Source organism: Mauremys mutica, chromosome 1 (genome assembly GCF_020497125.1).
Source record: "Mauremys mutica isolate MM-2020 ecotype Southern chromosome 1, ASM2049712v1, whole genome shotgun sequence".
In the NCBI taxonomy this organism is placed as follows: domain Eukaryota; kingdom Metazoa; phylum Chordata; order Testudines; family Geoemydidae; genus Mauremys; species Mauremys mutica.
In genome coordinates, this window is record NC_059072.1 from 236,987,710 (window position 1) to 237,015,283 (window position 27,574).

Consider the following 27,574-nt stretch of genomic DNA (forward strand, 5'->3'; position numbering starts at 1 on the left):
CAAGTAAAAAAACACTTACTGATATATTAATTTGATTGATGCCCTAGGCATGCCAGAGGCCCCAGAACCTTAGAACTGAGAACTTTAGAAAGGCTAGAATTTATGCACGACCTACCATTGAATTTCTTAGGCAGCTTTGAAAATCCCAGCCTTAAACCAAAGCGTTGCAATATATTTCACTTTACCAGCCAGTCACATTATTTTCCTAAAATATGGGGCTGGAAGACAGGATTATGGTGAGTTATTGCAAAATGTCAGGCAAGGCTTATCTACAGTTCAGATTTATTTTAGGTCAGCTTGTAAAGTTTTGCATTAAAATGCCTTGCATCCACACACAAAATGTCTTGTAGCAAATCATCTGGGATTTCAACATGCTTTATCAAACCACTTTGGAAGCAGGTTTACTTAGATATGGGTTGAGTTTACCTACAACAGAATAGGTGTGGATGCAGCTGTCTCCCATAGGAAGTGTTGCATGCCTGCCAAATCCCTCACACTGATATTCCACATTGTTTTGCTGGCTGTCACCTGTCTGTGTACTTGTGTGCCCTCTACTGTTCCAGGGTTATCCTGATCACATGTCACCTTGCCATTTAAATGGGCACATGTGGCCAGGTGCTGTCCTTTGTGATTGCAGCTCATAAGGAGTTCACATGCCTGTATATCATACTCCTGATTACTCCCTAGTCATTCCTAGTGCTCTTATATTGTGGTCCCATACTGAGATCCTGGACTTTAATGTCCTCTGGGGAGAAGTGCTTTATTTTACCCATGTGGTTGGTAGTTACCAGGCATATAATTTACCATAAGTATACAAACAGGTATAATAGCAAATGTTCAGTAAGAAATACAACTGGGACACTCCCTAGTGCTGCAGTAAGGCGAAGGAATTCCAGTTGGACTATTGCAAGCCAAGCAAAATATAATTTGACTATTCAGAGAGACATCACGGTCTGCTCTTACTATAAGGTGTTTTACTATATCTCTGCTAAATGTGATGCTTCTGCACCAGAGTTTGTTGAGGACACCATAATTGATCTATAAACCCTAGATATGGGTGACTGAGTGTGCCCGGTAAACCCAAAGCCAGATGCAATAATGGAGGTCCCAGACCATGTCCATTCAGAGCTACAGGATGAATCTAACCACAGGCAGAGACCCATATTGTGGATGGCACCTCTAATTATTAAATTATATTTTGAAATATAGCTCAATAGGGGAGGAGGATGTTACACATGTCTAGGCACTGTGAGGATACCACCATATTGGTCTAACTTTTCTCTGCTTCATTGGCTTTTAAACACCCTCCCTCTCACACTCAATGAAAAGGCCATCCAGACTTCAAACTCTCAATTCTGTTTTATATTAATATGGAAACACAGAAACATTTTGCAGTGTCCCACCTCACAGTCTCCTACCACAGTGCTTATCGTCTTTCCCCAATGAGCCCAAAAATGGTGGCATTGGATGGCTTAACAAGGAAGGAGACTTTTAAGTAAAGGCTCTTTTGTTGTAAGCTATCTTTTTATTATTATTCTTTATTTTCCACCATATCAGCATGATAAGGAAGAGGAGACAGACAGACAGAGACAGAAGAACATTGATCTATGGAGACACAAATCACATTCTTGGAGCACTTAACCTTCTAAGTTTGCACAGCAGTATGAATGTTCATTCATTCATTTATTGAACGATAACAAAAAAGTCAATTTTGGTGTAGTACTATGCATTGTTTTTAAAATAACTGGATGTTTTGTTTTTTTTTACAATCATGGTTCTGGGTCTTGGTCCTTCCTTTCAAATGTGAAGCCTCACTCTCATAACGTCTTCACAGGCACAAAAACACATCAAAACAAACACTATATTAAGAGTACCTCATGACAAATCTCACATACAGCTCATTAAGAACAAAGATATAAAATGCACAGTAATCTTAATAAATGCTGTGATGTTACACTCCATATTCTTTATGAAAATATGCTTATGATGTGGATATGACATAACTGAGATGTACTTTATGCACGATGGGTCTTGTAAGATATCATTGGGAAGGTTATAATTGACTGAATGTAATTATCTAATTTGTACACATGTCTGTATCTAAAGTTAGGAATATGGACTGTTAACAATTACAACTGGGTGTGTATTGGGAAGACCCGCACCATACAACAGGCCATCAGATTTGATGGGCCATGAGGAAGGAACAACAAGACCATGAAGATACTAATCTCTCTCCCTCTTGTGAGGTGTCTGGGGACGTAACTGTGATACTACTAGGTCAGGTGGCCTTGTCATCTGATACTAAACATTATCTGGGACTTCTTGTAACTTTTCACTGAAGGGAAGGGGATCAAGTTTGGGAAGCAAAGGGTTCCTACCTTATGTAAATCTTATTTAAGGGAGGAGAGGAAGACAAATGGGACTCCTCCTCTCCATGGCCTGTCTGCCCAAGAAGAGAGACCACTAAAGCCACCTGAAGGGAAGGCAATGGGGAACTCTGAACCACAGAAACTTTGCAACCTGCCTAAAATAACATTTAGGGTAAGAAATTATATTTTCTAACCAGCTTCTGAAGTATATTGAGCTTAACTTGCACATTTTGATGTATTTGCTCAGGAATTTGCTTTGTTCTATCACTTTTTGTAATTAATAAACTTATTTCTTGTTTATAATATAACCCCATTTGTACAATTCACAATTGGGGTGGGGGGAAGAGGCTGTGCATATCTTCCTCCACAATGAGGGAGTAGACGGATTTCATAATATACCTTTGGGTCTGCACTCCAAGGGAGGTGGACACCTGAGTGCTGGGGCAAGTCCCTTAAGCTGAGCCTTCCCAGAACTGATCTCTGTGTCTGTTTCGTTCTGCCTGTGTGTGTGTTGGAGGAGGCTTAATAGCTTGGCTCAGCAAGACAGGTAAAAAGGGTGCCCAGGCTGACATAACAGGCAGGCTCAACAGTATCTCAGTACATCAGGTGGCGTGCTAAGGGGGGCAACCTATCACAAATGCCTTACGCAAAAACATATACATTTGTCACAAGTGGGCCCTGCCCTCCCTTATGATATATCCCTGAGCATCATTCTGTAGAGGCTCAAAATATTTACCAAGTTTGCCCACCACCTGCTCCCATCGATATGTAAGGATATATCTCTTGCACTAACAAAGGTTGTGCAAAACACAGCAAGTAGCTATTATAATAGGAAGATGTCTCTAATCAGCATCCAGCCTTCATGTCAGGATCCTCTATCTACCCTTCAGTCTTCCAAATACACATTTCACAATCAATCTGCAGCTACTCGGGATGTAATGAAATAGTTCCTTTCTCCTATCCAATTGTCCTGTGAAAGCACGGGAGCAAAGCTTGGTCTCCCAGAATGACTGGAATGATAATAATATCATTAACATCTATATAGACCTAAGGTGCAAACATTCCATTTGTCCATTGTATTAAATATCCATATCTTCTAAAGATCCTGGTGCAATGAACTTTTCCAGGCCACCTACGAAAAATGTTTGTGATCAGCCAGGACTTGTAGCGCCATGGCTAATATCCCTTTCTGATGATGAACTCTGAGGAGTGATGTGTGAGGCAGGGTAAAGAATAGACACACGAGTCCCATACATGACCATGCAGTTAAGGAATCCCAACCATGAAAGTCATTAAAAGTATAGTAGTATGACCTAAGGGGACAATGCCTTTTTGATAGCAGTGCACACCTCCATTATAACAGCCCTGATGTTTGTTCTACCAACTGGTTAGCAATAGAATGGTAGAAATCAGAGGTGGTGGGCTTCCAGATAGCGATGATCACATGATTCTCTGTGCTGATAGAAGCACTCATATGGGTGCTTGCTGTTGCAACTCTGGGACGAGTTCTCCACAGATTTCTAAGGAAGTGACTTTTCACAACTTGAAGTGCTGCTGCTACTGCTGACTCTCTGAAGACTGCAGTACTATCCTGTCTCATCTGCCAGTAATAGTTAGATGAGCCTAAAAGCAGCGTTCCAGCAAGTGAATCTACTCCAGGAAAAAATGTAGATGTGTCTGATTGCTTTCTCCCTCCTCATCTTCCTCAGCTGCTCTTTTCACCCTGGTTGTAAAGTCTCTGCATGACTTTAGGTGTTCTACCAGTACTCGGTTTATATTCATAACTGTGAGGATTGCAGTGATCATCAGTGCTTCTCCCATGCTGCCTAACAGCACTGTGAAAATGGCAATGGATCACAGAAACAAGAAAGTTAATGAATGATATAAGAGGAATCATGAGAATTATTCTGTTTGACCACAAACCCCCAAATTCCATTGCCTTCTAGTAGAAATCCTAGAATGCAGAACATAAAAAATCCCAGAAAACATACAGCATAGCGGCAAACAATGCACCACTGGTTTTCTGACCAGAATGCTAAGTGCTTCTTCCCAAACATTGCTGTGGCTGCAAAGATCTAAGGCAAAGGTGTCTTGATCACAAAACAAAATGCGGTGTATACATTCCACTTGTGAAACAGTTGTTTCGGAACACTTTATATATATATATATATATATATATATATATATATATATATATATATATATATATATATATGTAAGCAGAGTCAGGATGAGCCCCACCCTGACATCTGGTGGTAAATTATGGGGAGTGCGGAAAGTGTTGCATTGGTATTTCGGTTATTTGCATGGGCACTCCCACCCCACTTAGCATACCGCAAAGCAGCATGAGATGGTTATTTTCGCAGCTGTGGGAGCCCCAATTTCGTTGTTATTGGGGCAGGAGGAATGAAATGTTGTCACCCTGATTGGGTAAATGGGGAACTACAAAATTGTCTTGTGATGGGGGGTTTCATTGTCAGCTGGATAGCGCTTGCTAGATGGGGCACATGGGTTCCAAAACCCATTGAAAAGAGAGAGGCTGGGGACAGAGATCTGTACTTGGTGGTGTAGGCTCTTTGTGTGAGCCAGAAGCACCAGTTTCACCTGTGCCTCTCTCCACTGTGGAACATCAGAGTTAATTTTTGATTCCCTTAAGAATCTAAATGCAGGTTACTGAGCTGAATTCACTGGTACTGGGGCTCCCCTACTAAGAGCTGGAATCACTAAGAGCTGAAATCACTGAAGAGCTGGACTTGCTGAGCTGAGAGCACTAAGTACTGTGCTTATGAGTGGGAGGCCTGAAGCAATACTGTGGAGCAGAGCAGCTGGCAGAGCAGAGTGGAGCAGTTTGTGCAGCCACTGGGTGAGTGGAGCCAAGCAGCTCGTGAGGATGGCTGGAGTGGCTCACAGGACAGCTGGTGGACCAGAGCAGCTGGTAGAGCGGAGCAGCCCACAGAGCAAGCGGAGCTGAGCTGTTTGCGGAGATGACTAGTGGAAGCAGAACCCCACGAAGAGGCAGGGCAGTTGGCCCCGAAACCACGTAAGGTGCCCCTTTTCTACCCAGGCTGGGGAGGGGGACCTCTGCAGAGAGACTCTTGAGCTCTGGGGCTGCACTGACCCGGGACAGAGACTTTTGGATTGTGGGACTTTTGGGACTGTGGGTGATTTGGGGGTTGCTGGACTCAAGGGCCCCGAGAGAAGGACATGGCCCAATTTGCTGGAGTGGGTCTTTGCTCACGGTTTGACCTATGAACTCTAGCTGAGGTATTTTCCCAGTTTAATGCTTGTTGTTTGTCATGTAATTAAACCTTTTCTGCTACACCAAGACTCTGTGCTTGCGAGAGGGGAAGTATTGCCTCCTCGAGGCGCCCAGGGGTGAGTGTAAGATTTTCCCAGGTCACTGGGTGGGGGCTCGAGCTGGTTTTGCATTATGTTGTGGGGAAGGGACCCCTATGTATTGAACCCGGCCCTTGCTGCTATCGTTTCGGCCCGGCAGAAGGGTTACATATATATATATATACACAAAAACCCACAGCAAATTAAAAGTGTAGACATGCTCTTAGGGAGTATCAGGATGCCTGAAAGTGTTATCAGCCTAAAACACCAGTATATGAAGATATTGAAATTTCTTAGATTATTCATTGATTTAAAGAGAATTACTAGTAGAGGTAAATAAAAAAAAATATGTTTCTTTTGATCAATTTTACAGATTCAACATTTGTATCTTATATGGCTATGACTGTGTTCGTTTGTCTAATCTTTATTTGCACTGTGCAAAATACCTTTTTTGTTGTACATAATTAACCATGCTTTTAAGGCTAATGGGAAAAAATGCCTACTCTGACTAAATGTATTCTCCGAAATACTGTAATTGTTCTAGGTAGAATATTGGGCTGAATAGACAGTATTTAACAGAGGCTCTTATTTATATAGAAGGGAAATGGGGATATAAAAAGACATTAGGAAAAGGGTATTAATTAGTTTAAAAAGTCATTATAGTGTATTTAAGGAGCCAGTAATGAATGTTAGTGTAATGCTATGGAAATGGCCTTAGACATTAATTACAAAGCTAAAAATGCAAAGTATCAGTAATGAAGAGAAGTTTGAATCAAATTGCATGCTGTCTGCTGGTACAACAGATATAAAAAAAATACTAATATTTATGCAGGTCACCTCCAGCTGGGCAATTATATGAAAAAATCCTGCTAGATTTTACACACGTTATTTAATTTAATGTAGCTATATGGTGCTAATGGGGTTAAAGTGAGGGCTTGCTGGGTAGGCTTGAGTAAATTAATAGCTTCCCTCTTAAACCTGTTTACATGTCAAAAAGTTTATGTGACAATATCTGATCATCTATTCATTATATTTTAGCTTTATGACCAAAATATACTTAGAACCTGATTTCCAGAAATTATATTTCTGGTGTATAAAAAGAAAGATAGGGAATCTGATTCATGGCCTGCAACACTTAAGGCAGAGGTAGTCAACAGGCAGACCGTGGGCCAAATCTGGACTGCCAGATGCTTCTGAATGGATGCCATATTTTTATTTACTTATTATAATTATTTTTATTATTTTATTATTATTTTCACTGGAGTCTGGACCTTGATTATACCTTGACCAAGAAATTTGGACCTTGACAAAAAATAATTGACTACCTTGGCTTCAGGAAATACCTTTCCTGGATCTGATATATGCATCCCTTAAGACACAATGACCCATCTGTTGACACAATGGAGCTGCCATCATTGGGGCCATGCACATTAATTGCTCACACTGGTTTTCCCCAGAACTGGCTGAGCAGATTTAAGATAAAGGAGAAATGGGCTAGCTGGACCTCTCTTCAGAGAGATTGGGATATAATATGCTTATACATTCCACTCCATGATAGTAGGAAATTTGAAGACATGCCCATGGGTGGCAAGTTTTGGTGGTGCCCAGAACCCGCCCCCCCCAACTCCGCCTCCCCAAACTCTGCCCCCACCTGCCTAAGGCTCTGGGTGGGGTTTCGGGGAGAGGTATGGGGTGCAGGTCCTGGGCTGGGGATTGGGGTGCAGGCTTTGGAATGGAGTTTGGGTGCAGGAAGGGGTGAGGGGTGCAGGCTCTGGGAGGGAGTTTGGGTGCTGGGTGCAGGCTCCGGGCTGGGGCAGGGCGTGGGTGTGCAGGAGGGGGTGAGGGGTGCAGGCTTTGGGACGGAGTTTGGGTGCAGGCTCTGGGCTTGGGGTGGGGGCGTAGGAAGGGGGAGGTGGTGCATGCTCTGGGAGGGAGTTTAGGGATAGGAGGGAGTGCAGGGTGTGGGTTGTGGGGCTGAGGATGAGGGGTTCATGCTGTGGGGGGGCTCAGGGCTAGGGCAGAGGATTAGGGTGCGGGGGGGATGAGGGCTCTGGCTGGGGCTTGGGGACGAGGGGTTCATGATGCAGGAGGGGGCTCAGGGCTAGGACAGAGGTTTGGGGTATGGGGTGAGGGCTGAGGGGCTCATGATGTAGGGGGACTCAGGGCTGGGGCTGAGGATGAGGGTGCGGGGGGATGAGGGCTCTGGCTGGGGATGAGGGGTTTGGGGTGTTGGGGAGGCTCAGGGCGAGGGCGGAAGGGCAGGGTAAGGGCAGCCTCCCTTGCCATTATTGAATGGCAGGTGCTAGGACCCTGCGGCAGCAGACAGCAGTTCTTCCGGGAGCCTATCTCTGGCAGCACAGAGCAGGCAGGGGAGAGGCACACGCTGCGTTTTGTCAGGCAGGGATGTGGCGCGGCGGGAGGGGACACACAGGGGGAGGGGTGGCAGGCGGGGGCTGGGACCTGCTCCAGGCAGGGACGCGGCGGGGCGGGGCGGGGCGGGGGAAGAGGCCCGCGGGGGCCGGGGCCGGATCCAGGCAGGGCCGGGGGAGAGACCCAGCTCCAAATATTGCTGGAGCAGGGCACCCGGCCCTGAATATTCCTGGAGCCCGGACACCGCAGACATATATAACCTGCCGCCCGTGGACATGCCAACTCTCCTGAATTGATCCTGAGAGTCCCGATTGTTGAATAAAATAAAACCTCACTCATGATCTCCCAATACAACTTTCAAATGTCAGGAACAAAGGAATGTGGCTTCCCCACTGGGCAATCATTTACATATCAGATAAACAAAGTTATCAAGCTAACAAGTGGCTACACCCCTGCAAGGAAACTTCAATAAGCAATTGAATCAACTGAAGGAGTGGGGGGGAAATCCTGACATTTGAGAGTTCTAAAAATGAGGCTTAATTTTACTTATAAATCCTGTCAGCCCCAGGGGACTGCTCTCCTGCCAGACTAGGAAGTGACAAATGGGAACCCACTAAGGGTGAAGAACCCTAAGGAGCAAAGGTGAGGCAGGGGGCTGAAGTGAGGAGGATGAAGGCTGATGGTGGTGGGGTGGCTGTATCGATGGTGGGTTCTGAGCCGATAGGGTGAGTGCTGGAAGCATGAACTAAGGGCGGTGAGGGTCGATGAGGTAGGAGGGCTGACTTGATGGGTTGGTGATGATGGGTGGCTGAGGGACTGAACTGAGGGTGGGTTGAATTGACGGGGGTTGTGTGGGGATAGAATTTATGGGGGCCTGGAGAACAAGATTAATTCCCGGGCAGGAGATGGACAGATGTTGAGAGTGAAAGCTCCTGCAGCAGGAACCAAAATCACCTTATCCAGTATATGTGGGAAAGTGGGCAACATTAATTGTCATATGCACACACCCTGGGGATGGGCAGGCAGAGTTAAAAAATCAAGAGACTGACCTAAAATACACAATATCTTTTTTTAAATTAAAATGTCATGATTTTGGGGCCAATCTCATGAGTTTCGGGGTTTTGATCTCTTGAAGTTGGCAATACAGCATTTGTTATACTTCAGAGAGACACGGACACATAATGGAACTGGGACTCTCCTGACACAGGAGCACACCCCCCCTCCCCATCAGCTGCTCAGTGGGCCCCACCAATCAGCTCTTTGGAGGCACGAGGAAGATGCTGTGGGGAGAGGGCAGGAAGAGGCAGGACAGGGGCAGGGACTCAGCGGAGCAGGAAGGGGCAGAACAGAAGCAGGAAGACATGGGGTGAGAACGAGGCCTTGGGGGAAGGGGCGGAGTGGGGGTGGGGCCTCGAGCAGAGTGGGAGTGGAGCACCCACCCAGATAAAAGAAATTTGGTACCTGTGAGTCTATCCACTGGAGCATGTAAGGACATAATATGGGTTCTTTCTTTTCTGTAACTTCGGATGTGATAGACAATCTATGTATAACTTTTAGCAAAGAATAAAATTTAGATAAACAAATTATAAACATTTTTATCATAAAACCTTTTATCTCTCTTATTTCTAATAAAATTTGTTTAACAGATCTTGTATGTTTGGACAGATTCACCCAGTTCTTCCATCTCTGGAGACAAAACACACAGGTTACCTCATAGGAAGGGTCCCGCAAGGTAAAGAGGTCTGGGAACCTAAGGCACCTAACTCCTGTCATGGTTTAAAGGGCAGAACTGAATGATCTGCTGGCCCACATTGTGGATTACACAAGGTGAGCATCAGAGACCAAGGAGGTGCAAGACGTTCAGACATCTCAAAATTCACAGTTAAATTCCATGTTAGGTGCCAGATTGTGACTTGGATTGAATGCCTACTTGTGAGATTAAGACAGGGGACCCTCTCCCTACCTTCTTCTGCAGGATTTTGCATTGAGGCATGCAAGATTAAGCAGTTGCTCCATGACTTCTTATTTCCCACACTTCACAGCCCAGCCGGTGTGTGGGGACTGGGTGAAGCCTTGGTTTTTTCCAGCCCAACCTTCCAGTTTCAGCAGCTGAATCAATGTGAAGAGGGTAATAATTTTCTGCTTGTATTGTCCATCAGCAAACCCTGCACTCACACAGGAGCACAGAGGGAAGGAGAGATTTGTGTCTCATACATGTATCTTTCAGCCACAATACTTCCTGGGGCTACACCTGGGCTGGCATAGCTGATGCTGCCAAGCTCTTGCTCAGAGCTGTAACTAAAGACGAGATCTAGCCCTATGATTTTACACACTTCTGTATTTCCAAGTCCTAACCAGGCTGAGAAGTGGAAGTGCAATCCTTTCTATGTCTGCTCTCCTTCTATCACTTGGAGCTTGTCTTGTCTGTCTTCATGGCTTGAGAGAGTAGCGGGAAGCAACACAACAAGGCTTAATAACTTTAGAAACACACAATAGCTTGCAAAACAAAACAAAAATCCTTTCTAAAAGGATCCATATCCAAATAGTTACCTGCCATCATGGTGCACTAGTCAGGGCATGATCCAAAGCCCACTGAAGTCAATTGAAAAACTCTTCTTGACCTCAATGGGCTTTGATTCAGGACCTCCGATCTTCACCAGGAACAAGATTAAAACTGAGGTAAGAAAATATGAATCACACATGGAAAACCCCCATTGACTTTCCTAGGTCTTGGATCAGAGTTAAATATTGGATATTGTATTTACCATTTTGAGATACCTTTATGATCCTGGTAAAAATCCCATATTGTTTCATACAGTTAGTGTAAGTTACAAGTGCCACAAAATTGTTTTCCAATTTGGTTTTGATATTTGCTTTTTTTTCTTATGATTTTAGGATCTTTAAGTGTTTCCAGTTACTTGTATTACTCTCATATTGCTTAATAAAAAAAATAAAAATCTGATTCCTTTAAGTTTCTACTCGGGTGTTCCCTATTAGTTTGATACTTATTCATAGCAAAAACTTCATTTTGAAAAAATAAAAAGAAACAAACAAGATAATCTTTAAAAAGAATCTATTATCTTCTGATATGTATAACAACCTTAATTAAAAGAACCAAAAAAAAAAGTGACAGTTCCACATCCCTAGCCTCTGTTTGCCAGAAGCTGGGAATAGACATCAGGGATGGATCAATTGATGATTACCTGTTCTGTTCATTCCCTCTGAGGCACCTGGCATTGGCCACTGTCTGAAGACAGGATACTGAGCTAGATGGACCTTTGGTCTGACCCAGTATGGCTGTTCTTATGTTCTTATCCCACTTTTCTAAACAGACTAGAGAAAATATTAATTATTTACGTCAAATAAAGTCAGGAAACAAAACACACATTAAATACAATGAGACAAATTTTGCTGTTTGTTACACCAGTGTAAATCAGGAAAACTCCAATGAAGTCAAAAGAGTTTCAGCAGATTTACAAAGGTAACGTGAGAGCCTAATTTAATTCAATATTTATAAAAGACTCTTAAAGATCTATTTTTACTCTAAGATTGAGGATATTGATGTCAGGAGGGATATTAAATAGTTAAAGTAGCAAGTTCAAAGTGAGAGAGGAAAAATGGTAATTTTCAGTTTCAAAATACTGAAAAAATAAAAATCTCTCTCTCTTTGTCTCTACCCTGCCTCCCTCCCACCCCCACCTCTTTCTGGATACAATGTAAGACTGCTTTAATGAAAAAACAACAACAAGGTTTACTGATTTGATGTACTAGTTAGCTGGCAGCCAGCTTGGTCAAGTTATGTTAAAGAACACAGACAACAGAGTCACATTAGATTTTGACCACAGAATGAAGATAAATGACTGGCTACATTTCATAGAGGAGCTGCTGTGAATGTGAAATATACTGGTGATAAACATAGATATGGCATGTGGTCAATATCAGAAATGAAGGAAAATAAATCTTAATGCTCATTTTCTTGAGGGTAGGAAGCCGTAATTTCAGACCAGCTGAAAGTCATGTCAATACAAAGGTAAGTAAGTTACTGGGAGTTTTCCTATTATAGGGGAGATATTTAAAATCATACATGACATAGTGATGGATCGGAATATAACCAAAGAATTAATATTTTGGGTGGAGCTTGGTGCCACACATTTCAGAACTGAGATTAACCTGCAAAACAAACATGGCATAGAGTCTTTTCATCTCGATTTACCAGAGGTTTCACATAGAAGGATGATAATGCAACAGACAGTTAAACAGCTGACATGTGCCTGAGACAAAAGATTTTTATTACATAGCAACAAGGTGTCTATTTTTGAATTTATCAGTTCATAGGTCTTGCACAAATACTGTTTGCACTGTGCTGTAAATGACAGGAGTGGGAGAGGGGAATAATGGGTTTCCTGTTCCATTAAAACCTTTCCACAATGGTCTCTTAAGGATGTGCCTTGCAATTTAAGATATTGAGCAGGCTTGCTGTGTGCACTGTGAAGTACAGTACTATATTTAATGCTGCAGTATAAAGGCCCATAATTGCAGGAGTGCATAGTTGCTGGAGATGTGCTTAGGATTTAATAGTAGTGTCACTACATATTTCTATCCATGAATGATGGGAGCCTTCCTGCAATTTCCAGATAATTACCTGTTTTATTAAAAGGTGCGATTCTTTGTTATGCAGTCCACGGCATGGAGTTTCATCAGGTTAACCCATGCCATAGGATGACACCTAAATCAGTACAGCTCAGCAAGTTGTATTTTTGTGTTGAAATAGTTTGCAATTTTAAAGAGTCTATTAAAAAAATTGAATTATTTTGTTTAGTTTGTTTAAAGGAAGGCAGCATCCAAGGGAAGGCAGCAGAATTCCCATCTTCCCAGTTAGTATGCAGACATTTATGTTCACCTGTCCTTTACCAAAATACCCTAATGAATCTCAGAATACTTTTCTTTCATTAGCTATATATATAAAATTATTACTAGCACAACACTATAGGAAGATGTTCAATTTTTAATAAGTAATGTAAGGCAAGGTTGTTCTTTTCTCTGTCCAGTTTTAGTTGTTCTCATAATCAAATGTTTCAGTATTTTCTTTTGCTTATTATTTATTTTCAGAGTGGACTAGATCATCTGGAAAGAAATGTCAGAGAATCTAACTCCTTTCCCTATTTCCTGATGCTTCCAAGGTTCTGCAAACAGAAAAAGTCACTGCGCAGCATACAGAAATAAGTCCTATATATGGTGGTTCATAAACATATGCTGCTCCCAGAGTGAGAGTTGGATTTCCATATGTCTTTCAGAAAAAATATTATTAAAGCCATTTAGCAGTGATAAACAGCTTTATTATGGAGTCACAGTGGTCTGAGTTGTAACATAGACAGTTTCTATTATAAGCCCATGTGATATCACTTTTCTATTATCATTTCATGTTATCACCTCTTCCCTGACTGTATTTCAATAACTAGTTTATATTCCTCTTATTTTCTTTGTCTCTTGAAAAATGTTTGCTAACACACTTCCTTTTCTGTTCTATCATATTCTTTAAATTGTTCTGCAGAGAAAGAAAACAGAAAACTCTAACTGGGTAAGAGTGGATACCCCTTTAGAAATAGGTAATGATGGAAATCCTCTGTAATCTGTAAAGCCATGTGTTAGTAAAACACACTAAGGACCAAGTTTTTACAGATATTTAAGTGTTGATCTGTTCAGCATTGCAAGGCCTAAGTGACTTAGAATCCTAAGTCTTATTTTCAGAAGTGATGTAGACACTTAGGAGCCTAAATGAACGTAAGTGAGAAGTAATGCATAACACTATTTTTATCAGGATCAATTACAATAGTATTTTGTTATTAGCAGAGACGGACTTAAATAGAAAACCTGACTCTTAACACATTTCCTTTACTGGGTTAGATCTAGACCCATAGTTTGTGATCGTTATTATTGGTCCAACCAAAATTTTGATTTTGAACAACCCAGAACCATGGGGGAAAGCTTGCTGCCTTGGCTATCTTCCATTGGGGCCTGATTCAAAGCCAGCGGAAGTCAACTGAAATATTTCCATTGACCTTCATGGGATTTTGGTCAGTCCCTCAGTACTGGAACTGAGAGTGAGACTTGAGGGTCTGCTTGCAGCTTATCTGTTCAACCCTATACTGGTAGTCCATGAGAATTTTCAGAAGAATTATCACCTCTGCCCAAGCAGTGAACCTTCTACAAACAAATATGGACACTGAGGGCAATCTATATTGATTTACACTAGCTGAGGATCTGACTGAGTTCCTCAGGGTCCCAAGAATTTACTGTTAATCCTCCCCTGTTTTTGAATCCCCCTGTCTTATTGTTTGGAGTTTTTACTTACATTTCTGTCTTGATATTATTTAAACATATTGAGCTAAACTCCCTGTGGCTCACGAGGCCTGAATTGACTCCACAGATCTGCTCTGCTGGAAACAACATTTTATTGCATGGTTACAATAAGAAAAACATTGTAAACATAATTTCTTCCAATCACTTACAGAAGCTTTGACTTCCATCTTAAGCCACTATTAATTTACACTGTATCTGTCATATTTGAAATTTGGCAGCAAACCCGCACACTTTAAGTTCAATAACTGACCAAACATTTCTGGTTTGCTGATGTTCAAATTACCAGTTGGAATCATTCCTGGCATATTAATAAGTGCAATTATCCATGTCAATGTTACTTCTGCAGGCTGCAACTGACATATTGTAACTGAAAACTTATATTTTCTTTAATTATTGCAAGCATACGGAGTCTAAGGTTAGGCATTTCATTTTTCAATAAAATGTACTCTTCCTTTGATTGTTTCATTCAGCCTATTTCTATAGTTTGCAACGTAACTCGCAGGTTGCAAACCTAGGCCTGAAGTGTTCATGGGAGGTGCCCTGATCCAACCCTCCACATGGCAGCCTAGTGGCATACCTGGGACACACAAAGCACAACCCCAGGATAAGGATCCACCCTGAAGTCCAGTTGGTAGAGTCCTAGAGTGACTGATTGGCCCATTGGCTCTACTCAAGCCAGAAGCGGGAGCAGGAAGGTGTCTGAACAACTTCATCCTGTTCCTATGGCTTGATTTACTGGCGTATGACTTGTGGTTACAGACCTCTGCTTTGTCCCCTGCCTCTGACCCTTTGGTATCCTGACACGGCCTGGCTCTGGTTCCTGACTTGTGGTTATGAACTCCAGTTTGTCTCCTGCTTCTGGCCTCCCACTATTCTGCCCCAGGTAACTGTTGACTCTTGTAACCATGACTGTGGACTCTGGTCTACTAGGTCTGGCTGTCCATAACCCAACCATGACAAGTTGGTTGGAAGTTACTATTAGGACACTCATTTTCATTAACTCCTATAGTACAGCTACCACACCAACTGACAAGCTATGTTTTTAGAGCCCAATGAAAATATAAGGACTAAGTAATTGTTGTGGGTTGTAAATTATAAATGCCCAAATATTGCATATTTAATCATAAAATGATAAATGATTGTCAATCAGAAGATCTCACTTATGATTTATATTGCATTCACTGCAGGGCCACCCAAAGGAGAAAGTTCACCAAAAGGAACTGTGTTAATATAAGATGCTGACAATCTCCCTTCCAGTATGGGGACTACCATTAGGCCCTAGAGAAAATTCACTTTTTCACCCCTCTCAAGGGCCAGCTCTCCTCATCCACACATCTGAATCCCTGTGTTATGGTACAATCTGTGGTGCAGTCAGCAGTCCCCTCGACAATTATTTAATTTGTTCAAGGACTCAGCCAAAACCTGTAATAACACTGTACCACATAGGCTGTGTTCCTCAGACTGCAAGCTAGAGAGGCAGGGTGTGCATCCAGCATCTTAGATAAAGATACTGTTTTGTGTTTTACTACATCTGAGTTCTGTCTCATCTCTTATGTGAAAGAACCACTACACGACTCCCTTCCCACATATGACCATGAACACTGAAGTGGAAGAAAAAAGGATGCCAGATTGTGGTTAGCACTGTGATTCTGAAATGCTTTACTCAGCACTTTTACTCAGCATGAGCAGAAATGCAAACTTCTCTATTCTAGCCCTGGTCTACACTATGAGTTTAAGTCGAATTTAGCAGCATTAGATCAATTTAATCCTGCACCCATCCACACAACGAAGCTATTTTGTCAACTTAAAGGGCTCTTAAAATCGATTTCTGTACTCCTCCCCAATGAGGGGATTAGCACTGAAATCGACATCGCCGGGTCGAATTTGGGGTAGTGTGGATGCAAATCGACGGTATTGGCCTCTGGGAGCCATCCCAGAGTGCTCCATTGTGACCGCTCTGGACAGCACTTTCAATTGAGATGCACTAGCCAGATACACAACAAAAGCCCCAGGAACTTTTGAATTTCATTTCCTGTTTGGCCAGCATGGCGAGCTCATCAGCACAGGTGACCATGGAGTCCCAGAACTGCAAAAGAGCTCCAGCATGGACCGAATGGGAGGTAGGGATCTGATTGCTCTTTGGGGAGAAGAATCCATGCTATCAGAACTCTGTTCCAAAAGATGAAATGTCAAAATATTTGAAAAAATCTCCAAGGCTATGATGGACAGAGGCTACAACAATGACACGCAGCAGTGCCGCTTGAAAATTAAAGAGCTCAGGCAAGTCTACCAAAGCACCAAAGAGGCAAATGGCCGCTCTGGGTCACAGCCCCAGACATGCCACTTCTATGATGAGCTGCATGCAATTCTGGGGGGGTCGGGCGGGCTACTACTCCCCTACCCCTGTCCATGGACACCTGAAATGGGGGAGTCTCATGCAACAGGGATGAGGATTTTGGGGATGAGGAAGATGAGGAGGTGGAGGAGGATGAAGATAGCACACAACATGCAAGCGGAGAAACCATTCTCCCTGACAGCCAGGAATTGTTTATCACCCCGGAGCCAAAACCCTCCCAACCCTCCCAAGGTGGACTCACGGACCATGAAGCTGGAGAAGGCACCTCTGGTGAGTGTACCTTTGTAAATGTAATGCATGATTTAAAAGCAAGCGTGTTTAATGATTAATTTGCCCTGAAGAGTTAGGATGCATTCGTGGCCATTACAGCCCCTCCTTTTAAATGACCAACCCATTGGGTGCTTGGTATGGGAAAGGAGGGCGCTGATGTTTGAAACCATTCCCACATGTTATGAAGGTTGAAGAAGCCGAAAGACTGTGGCTTACCATGGCTGCCTGAAAGCTGAATTCTGTTGCCTGGACCTCCATGTGTGATCTCTCACACCAAACTGACAGGCCCTCAATATAAGAGGCAAAATGCGACCTTGTAACAAAAGCACATGTGCCATGTAATGTTAACAGATTGATTCACCGTGAAAGAGTCTATCCATTGTTCTCTAAAATGTGTCTTTTTAAATACTACTCTCCCTTTTTTTCCTCCTGCAGCTGCAAATGTTTCAACGCTCCCCGTATCATCTCCATCCCAGAGGTTAGCGCAGATAAGAAGGTTTAAAAAAATACACTCGCGATGAAATGTTCTCTGAGCTCATAAAGTCCTCCCACATTGAAAGAGTTCAGCAGAATGCGTGGAGGCAAAAAATGTCTGAGTCCAGGAAAGCAGAACATGAACGCGAGGACAGGAGGGACGAGCGAGATGAGATGTGGTGGGAGCAAGATGAGAGGTGGCAGGAGCAAGATGACAGGAGGCAGGATGCAATGCTGAGGATACTGGGGGATCAAACTGATATGCTCTGGCATCTGGTCAGGGGCGGCTCTAGACATTTCGCCACCCAAAGCACGGCGGCATGCCGCGGGGGGCTCTCTGCCGGTCACTGGTCCCACGACTCCGGTGGACCTCCCGCAGGCGTGCCTGCGGAGGGTCCGCTGGTCCCGCGGCGCCACCGAAGCAGCGGGACCAGCGGACCCTCCTCAGGCACGCCTGCGGAAGGTCCACCGGAGCTGCAGGACCAGTGGACCCTCCGCAGGCATGCCGCCGAATGCTGGCTGCCTGCCACCCTCCCGGCGACCGGCAGAGCGCCTCCCGTGGCATGCCGCCCCAAGCACGCGCTTGGCGTGCTGGGGACTGGAGCCACCCCTGCATCTGGTGGAGCTACAGGAAAGGCAGCAGGAGCACAGACCACCGCTGCTGCCCTTGTGTAACCACCTGCCCTCCTCTCCAAGTTCCATAGCCTCCTCACCTAGACACCCAAGAACGTGGGGGGAGGGTAGCTCCAGGCACCCACCCAACCACTCCACCCCAGAGGACTTCCCAAGCAACAGAAAGTTGGCATTCAATAAGTTTTGAAGTGCAGTGTGGCCTTTTCCTTCACTCCTCCCCTCATCCACCACCACACCCGGTGCTTCCCTCCGCCCCCACTCCTCCCAGGCTACCTTGGCACTTATCCCCCTATTTGTGTGATGAATTAATAAAGAATGCATGATTTTGAAACAATAATGACTTTATTGCCTCTGTAAGCAGTGATTGAAGGGGGGAAGTCAATTGGCTTACAGGGAGTAAAGTGAACCAAGAGGGTGGGTTTTCATCAAGGAGAAACAAACAGAACTGTCACACCGTAGCCTGGCCAGTCATGAAACTGGTTTTCAAAGCATCTCTGATGTGCAGTGTGCCCTCCTGTGCTCTTCTAATCGCCCTGGTGTCTGGCTGTGTGTAATCAACAGCCAGTCGATTTGCTTCAACCTCCCACCCAGCCATAAACGTCTCCCCCTTACTCTCACAGATATTGTGCAGCACAGAGCAAGCGGCAATAATAATTGTAATATTCATTTTCCTGAGGTCTAACCGAGTCTGTAAACTGCGCCAGCGCGCTTTTAAACGTCTAAATGCACATTCTACCACCATTCTGCACTTGCTCATCGTATAGTTGAACAGCTCCTTACGACTGTCGAGGGTGCCTGTGTATGGCTTCATGAGCCATGGCATTAAGGGGTAGGCTGGGTCCCCAAGGATAACTATAGGCATTTCATCATCCCAACAGTTATATTCTAGTCTGGGAAGTAACTCCCTTCCTGCAGCTGTTCAAACAGAGCAGCATTCCTGAAGATGCGAGTGTCATGTACCTTTCCCGGCCATCCCATGTTGATGCTGGTGAAACGTCCCTTGTGATCCACCAGTGCTTGCAGCACCATGGAAAAGTACCCCTGGTGGTTTATGTACTGGCTGAGAAGGTGGTCCGGACCCAAGATAGGTATATGTGTTCCCTCTATTGCCCCACCACAGTTAGGGAATCCCATTGCAGCAAAGCCATCCACTATGACCTGCACATTTCCCAGAGTCACTACCTTTGATAGCAGCAGCTCAGTGATTGTGTTGGCTGCTTGGATCACAGCAGCCCCCACAGTAGATTTACCCACTCCAAATTGATTCCCGACTGACCGGTAGCTGTCTGGCATTGCAAGCTTCCAGAGGGCTATCGCCACTCGCTTCTCAACTGAGGGCTGGTCTCATCTTGGTATTCTTGCACTTCAGGGCAGGGAAAGCAAGTCACAAAGTTCCAGGAAAGTGCCCTTATGCATGCAAAAGTTTCACAGCCACTGGGAATCATCCCAGACCTGCAACACTATGTGGTCCCACTTCCACCAGTCTGTGCTTGTTTCCTGGGCCCAGAATTGGTGTTCCACAGCATGAACCTGCCCCATTACTACCATGATGTACAAATTGCCAGGGCCTGTGCTTTGAGAGAAGTCTGTGTCCATGTCCTCATCACTATCGTGATCGCGCTGTCGTTGCTTCCTCGCCTGCTTTTGCAGGTTCTGGTTCTGCACATACTGCAGGATAACGTGCAAGGTGTTTACAATGCTCACAACAGCAGTGGTGAGCCAAGCAGGCTCCATGCTTGCCATGGTCTGGCGTCTGCAGGAGAGCAGAGCTTCAGTGGAAGCAGTGGATGACGACGGATGCCACGAGAATAAATATTTATACTGAACGACTAGAGGACCTGTGAGATGGATTCATGACGCCAGGAGAGCATTATTCTATTAAATTCTGTTCAGCTGTTCCTGGGATATAAACTTAAAAATCACCATTTCCCTCATCTAGCTTGTGTTCTTCAGGAAAATTCTGGCAGCATGCCAAAATATTAACTAAACAACTCACAAACGTTCTAAGGTTTGGCTCACACCATTCGCAAAGGAAAAACACACTCACTGGGAACATCTGGGAACTCCTGGAGCAGCTGTGAGGGATAAGATCAGAGCTGGACTAAGCTGGATTCCTCCCCAAAGGTAGGTCTACACTATTATTATACCGAATTTACATAAACTGGTTTTGTAAAAAGATTGTATAAAGTCGATTGCACGCGGCCACACAACGCACATTAATTCGGCAGTGTGCATCCATGGTCTGAGGCTAGCGTCGATTTCCAGAGCGTTGCACTGTGGGTAGCTATCCCAAAGCTATCCCATAGTTCCTGCAGTCTCCCCCGCCCCTTGGAATTCTGGGTTGAGATCCCAGTGCCTGATGGGGCAAAAATCATTGTCGCGGGTGGTTCTGGGTACAGCCTCACCCCTCCCTCCGTGAAAGCAGCAGACAACCGTTTCGCGCCTTTTTTCCTGGGTGAAATGTGCAGATGCCAAAGCACAGCAAGCATGGACCCTGCTCAGCTCAATACCGCAATCGTGGACGTTTTAAACACCTCGCGCATTCTCGTGCAGTCTATGCTGAACCAGGACCTGCAAAGCCAGGCGAGGAGGAGGCGGCTACGGCAAGGCGGCGATGAGAGTGATGAGAACATGGACACAGAATTCTCTCAAACCGCGGGCCCCTGCGCTTTGGAGATCCTGATGGTAATGGGGCAGGTTCTAGCCATTGAACGCCGATTTTGGGCCTGGGAAACAAGCACAGACTGGTGGGACCGCATTGTGTTGCAGGTGTGGGATGATTCGCAGTGGCTGCGAAACTTTCGCATGCATAAGGGCACTTTCATGGAACTTTGTGACTTGCTTTCCCCTGCCCTGAAACGCCAGAATACCAAGATGAGAGCAGCCCTCACAGTGGAGAAGCGAGTGGCAATAGCCCTCTGGAAGCTTGCAATGCCAGACAGCTACCGGTCAGTCGGGAATCAATTTGGAGTTGGAAAATCTACTGTGGGGGCTGCTGTGATCCAAGTAGCCAAAGCAATCATTAAGCTGCTGCTACGAAAGGTTGTGACTCTGGGAAACATGCAGGTCATAGTGGATGGCTTTGCTGCAATGGGATTCCCTAACTGTGGTGAGGCAATAGATGGAACCCATATCCCTATCTTGGCACCAGAGCACCAGGGCACCCAGTACGTAAACCACAAGGGGTACTTTTCCATGGTGCTGCAAGCACTGGTGGATCACAAGGGACGTTTCACCAACATCCACGTGGGATGGCCAGGGAGGGTTCATGACGCTCGCGTCTTCAGAAGCACTACTCTGTTTAAACAGCTGCAGCAAGGGAATTACTTCCCAGAACAGAAAATAACAGTTGGGGATGTTGAAATGCCTGTAGTTATCCTTGGGGACCCAGCCTACCCCTTGATGCCATGGCTCATGAAGCCATAGACAGGCAGCCTGGACAGTGGTCAGGAGCTGTTCATCTACAGGCTGAGCAAGTGCAGAATGGTGGTAGAATGTGCCTTTGGCCGTTTAAAGGCGCGCTGGCGCACGTTACTGACTCGCTCAGACCTCAGCCAAACCAATGTCCCCTTTGTTATTGCTGCTTGCTGTGTTCTCCACAATCTCTGTGAGAGTAAGGGGGAGACCTTTATGGCGGGGTGGGAGGCTGAGGCAAATCACCTGGCCTCTGATTACGCGCAGCCAGACACCAGGGAGATTAGAAGAGCACACCAGGAAGCGGTGCGCATCAGAGAAGCTTTGAAAACGAACTTCATCACTGGCCAGGGTAGGGTATGACTGCTGTATTTGTTTCCCCTTGATGAACCCCCACCCCCCTTGACTGAGTCATTCCCTGTAAGCAACCCACCCTCCCGCTTCGATTACAGCTTGTTTATGGAAATAAAGTCACTATTGTTTAAAAATCATGTATTCTTTATTAATTCATTATAAAAAGAGGAAGAGAACTGAGAAGGTAGCCCGGGTGTGGTTTGGGAGGAGAATAGGAAGGATGGAAAAGCCCACTAAAAAAATTTCACAATAATGACAGCCTTCTGGTTGGGCTGTCCACGGGGGTGGAGTGGGCGGGTGCACGGAGCCTCCCCCCACACGTTCTTACACGTCTGGGTGAGGAGGATGTGGAAAATGGTGAGGGGTGAGGGTGGTTATACAGGGACTGCAGCAGCACTCTGTGATCCTGCTGCCGTTCCTGAAGCTCCACCAGACGCCGGAGCATGTCAGTTTGATCACGCAGCAGCCCCAGAGTTGCATCCCACCACCGCTGATCTTCCTGCCGCCACGTCTGATCTTCCTGACGATCTTCCTGCCACCACCTCTCATCTCGGGTGTCCCTCCTGTCCTCACGTTCACTGGCATCTTTCCTGTAATTTGATACCACCTCCTTCCACTCATTCAGAAGAGCTCTTTCCTTGCAGGTTACTTCCATTATATCCGAGAACATTTCCTCTCGTGTCTTCTTTTTCCTCCACCTTATCTGAGCTAGCCTTTGGGATGGAGTAGGGAGGCTTGAAAAATTTGCAGCTGCATGAGGGAGGAAAAAAAGGGAGAGAAGTTTTTAAAAAAGATACATATTACAGAACAATGGTTATACTCTTTCACAGTGAACAGTACTATTCACCTTACATAGCACATGTGATTTCACTACAAGGTTGCATTTTGCATCTTAATATTGAGTGCCTGCAGCTCTGGTGTTACAGATCTCACAGACACAGGTCCGGGCATCAGAATCCAGCTTGCATGCGGCCATGGTAAGCCACTGTCTTTCGGCTTCTGCAGTGCTTTACCCCTCCCCCCACCGCATGGCTGGTACAATGAAAGCTGCTAATCACCCCCCTTCCCTCCCCCCACCGCGTGGCTGTTAGCTGGGAAGATCCCTGTGAAACAAACGCAAAAAAGCTCCTCCCCTCCCCCCGCTTGGCTACGTGCAAGAAAGGATTTTTTTTAAGCTGCATTCCACGAACCCAGCAGGAAAATGACCATCTCTGTCCCCTTAATTAAATTCCTGATTTTCAACCAGGTTACCCTGAACGATATCACTCTGCTGAGGATAACACAGCGAGATAAAGAATGGATGTTTCTTGAATGCCAGCAATCACCGGGACCATACGCAGCTATGCTTTGCCATGCAATGATACCTGATTACTTGCTACATGCATGGCGTGGTAAAGTGTCCTACCATGGTGGACTGAACAAGGCTGCCTTGCCGAGAAACCTTCTGCTAAGGCTTTTGGAATACCTCCAGGAGCGCTTCATGGAGATGTCCCTGGAGGATTTCCGCTCAATCCCCAGACATGTTAACAAACTTTTCTAAGTAACTTTACTGGCTGCGAATGCATCCCAAGTCCTCAGGGCAAATCAATCATTAAAAAACGCTTGCTTAAAAAACAGTGTTTGATATTTACAAAGGTACACTCACCAGAGGTCCCTTCCATGGCTTCATTGTCTGGGATAGTGGCTTGAGAGGGCTGGGAGGGTAATTCCGTCTGGGTCAGAAAAAGCTGGCTGTTGGGGCTCACAGATTGCTGTGTGCTCTCTGCAAGCTCGTCCTCCTCTTCCTCCTCCTCATCTTCCCCGTCCGCAGAATCCTCAGCCATGGCAGAGATTACAACCCCCATCTCGGAATCCATGGACAGGGGTGGGGTAGTTGTGGCGCAGCCCCCTAAAATTGCATGCAGCTCAGCGTAGAAGCGGCATGTTTTTGACCCTGCACCGGACCTTCCGTTTGCTTCTTTTGTTTTCTGGTAGGCTTGTCTGAGCTCCTTAACTTTCACTCTGTACTGCACTGAGTCCCTGCTGTGGCATTTTTCCATCATAGCCTTGGAAATTCTTTCAAATACTTTTTCATTTCGTCTTTTGGAACGCAGTTCTGTTAGCACCGAATCCTCTCCCCATATAGCGATCAGATCCAGTACCTCCCATGTAGTCCATGCTGGAGCTCTTTTTCGATTCTCAGGAGACTGCATTGTTACCTGTGCAGATGAGCTGTGCGTGGTCACCTGTGCTGATGAGCTCTCCACGCTGGGCAAGCAGGAAATGAATTTCAAAAGTTCGCGGGGCTTTTCCTGTGTACCTGGCCAGTGCATCTGAGTTCAGATTGCTGTCCAGAGCGGTCACAGTGGTGTACTGTGGGATACCGCCAGGAGGCCAATACCGTCGATTTGCGGCCACACTAACCCTAATCCGATATGGTAATACCGATATTAGTGCTACTCCTCTCGTTGGGGAGGAGTACAGAAACCGGTTTAAAGAGCCCTTTATATCAATATAAAGGGCCTCGTAGTGTGGACGGGTGCGGCGTTAAATCGGTTTAACGCTGCTAAAATTGCTTTAAAAGCCTAGTGTAGACCAGGCCCAAGACCCAGTCATTTAAGTGGAAACAATTAGTGGTGAAAGAAGGGCTCAAAACCCTACTGCCAATGTATGATAAGGAGTTATTATTGCTGCACATAATCATTTTTGAAAAAAACCTTTTAATTTATAAAAAAAACCTAGGAAATTACATTTTAATTGTATCCAAATTGGTTTGCTCATCCTTGTTATAAAGAGGACACCAGATCATGTAAACCCTGGTCACCACTGCATCATTGTAATCAAGGCTGGAGTGAAATATCACTTTTATATTTAATCAAGCTATGGAATCTATGCCAATTACCATTTTATGATGTAGTAGATTTAACATTTATTATCTCTTTTATTAATTTGTATGCAGCTTTATTAAATAAGGTCTTCAAAGCCATTGGTAAAAGTTTAACAAGATTTCTTTGAAAATTTCATAAGAACATTTCAATAATGAATTGTAACTTTATGCAATTAATCATCACAGTCAACAACTATTTGGTTTTAAATTGCTGAACAACCAAAATGTGTTATCTGGGAAGGTTAATTAAGACGATTTGCCACTGATTAGCTCAGTTTCATGAAAATGAATTATGAAGCATAAATTGTTATGGGAGTAGATGTGCTGAAATATATATATCACAAACCATGACAAATGGAAAGCTACACTATGATATGTAAAAACAGGGTTCTTAAATAATTTATGAAGGAAAGATTAAAAGAGGGCTAGATTTAATTTTTCTTTAGTAATTTGTAATTAATATAGAAAAATATTCAAGGCTTAATTTTGAAGTTCATATTCATTATATGACATGCCAGCATATGCACACTTATGTTAGGGTGAGAGGCCAAGTGGTGCAATGGAAAAGGCCTGTTATTGGAATCAGGAAACATGGTTTCCAAGTCATACTCTGCCACAGGTTTATTGTGAGACTTTGGGTAATTCACTTAGGTCTGGGTGAACAAAAGGAATTAGGTAGGCATTGTGACTCTGAGTCCTTTTGTCACCTGAACCTGAGCCAGGCCTGTCATACTGCTCCAGTGTTCGTCACTACCCACTGAAGAGCCTAGAGTCCCCTAGAGGAGGGCCACCCTCCATCTCAGCATGACTCCCCAGGCTGGCCCCATTCTGAATCCACCTCCTGTCTTCGGCTCTTCAGATGTTTCACCAAGAAAATATGGATGAAAGAAAGGCTGTACTGTGGTGGGTGTGACGTTGCAGTCTATATGATTTTATAAAAATATGCTAATGAGTGAATATAATGGAATATGCTCCATGCAAAAGGTCTCTTGTAAGGTATCATTACAAAGTTTATAAACTACTGAGTGTGATCATCCTATTTGTATAAATGTACCACTCTTGTATCTGAAACTAGAAATATGAACTATAACTCTGAGGGCCTATTGTAATTATGCAAAGTGTGGGCCATTAATGGTGGTTTGGAATCTTGATGACTCCCATTAACCAGGACAATTGACTGCAGATGGCTCTGATTTACCTGTAAGTCTTCCTGTATATGTGTGTGCTGGCAAGTGGGTAATGAAGTCCTGCAGTGACATGTGATCATGTCACCTGAACTGGAATCCATCTTTAAGCTGGTGTCTTTCCATTGAGAAGGAGGGGGTGGGAACCCAGAGAGGGGCAAAGGATTCCTGCCTTATGCAAAAGATATATAAATGGGTGGAACAGAACAAAGGGGAAGGAGCCATAATGAGGAATCCCCTAGCTACAACCTGAGCTGGACCAAGAGATGTACCAGGGGAAAGAATTATGCCCAGGCCTGGAAGGTGTCCAGTCTGAGGAAAAAACCTACTGAAGCATCTCTAAGGGTGAGATTATCTGTATTCAGTATGATTAGACATAGATTTGCGTGTTTTGTTTTATTTTGCTTAGTGACTTACTTTGTTCTGTCTGTTACTACCTGGAACCACTTAAATCCTACTTTCTGTATTTAATAAAATCACTTTTTACTTATTAATTAACCCAGAGTATGTATTTATACTGGGGGGAAAGAGGGACAAACAGCTGTGCATATCTCTCTATCAGTGTTATAGAGAGCGAACAATTTATGAGTTTTCCTTGTATAAGCTTTGTACAGGGTAAAATGGATTTATTTGGGTTTAGACCCCATTGGGAGTTGAGCATCTGAGTGTTAAAGACAGGAACACTTCTGTGAGCTGCTTTCAGGTAAGCCTACAGCTGTTTGGGAACATGATTCAGACCTGGGCCTGGGTTTGCAGCAGGCTAGTGAGTCTGGCTCAAACCAGGCAAGGCACTGAAGCCCCAAGCTGACAGGGCAAGAAAGCAGGGGCAGTAGTCTTGGCACATCAGGTGGCAACTCCCAGGGGGTTTCTGTGATCCAACCTGTCACAGTGGGTTTTCCACTATTTTTTTCCTTCACAATGAAAGCCCCACTCTCTACAGCACTATCCCCTGAGAACCTTCTCCACTGTTTGTAGAGCACTTTTAAAAAGCATTATTCATCACATTTCTCCTTTGTTTTAGAAAAAGTTTCTATTGTTGGACCTTTCTGTTACAATACGTTTGAGCCCGTTCTTTGTATTTTTTCCCTGCAAGTCCCCCTACACACACCCCCTCTGTGTTGCAAGTAATTTTCCAACACTGCCCCACATACACATACACTCTGGAGTCCATTTTCCTTTCAAGGCAATAGGTGTTTGCTGTGGTTTAGAAGATATAGTGGATATAGTGGTCTCTCTTCATTAGGATGATTGCCTCTGTGCACATTGCCTCTGTGCACATGCTCTGTGCACAGGCCAATGGAGGCTGTTGCCCGCTCCTCAGGATCCACTACCCACAGCTTTTCTACCTCCATCTCATCTAACACTTCAGCTTCCATGTGGGGGTTGTCACCTCTTTCCTCCTCTTCCACTCTCTCTTTAGTCTGTCTATAGACTCTCAGGTGAAGGTACTCCACATTGTATTGAAATTAGGGCTGTCGATTAATCGCAGTTAACTCATGTGATTAACTCAAAAACATTAATCCCAATTAATTGCAGTTTTAATCGCACTGTTAAGCAACAGAATACCACTTGAAATGTATTAAATATT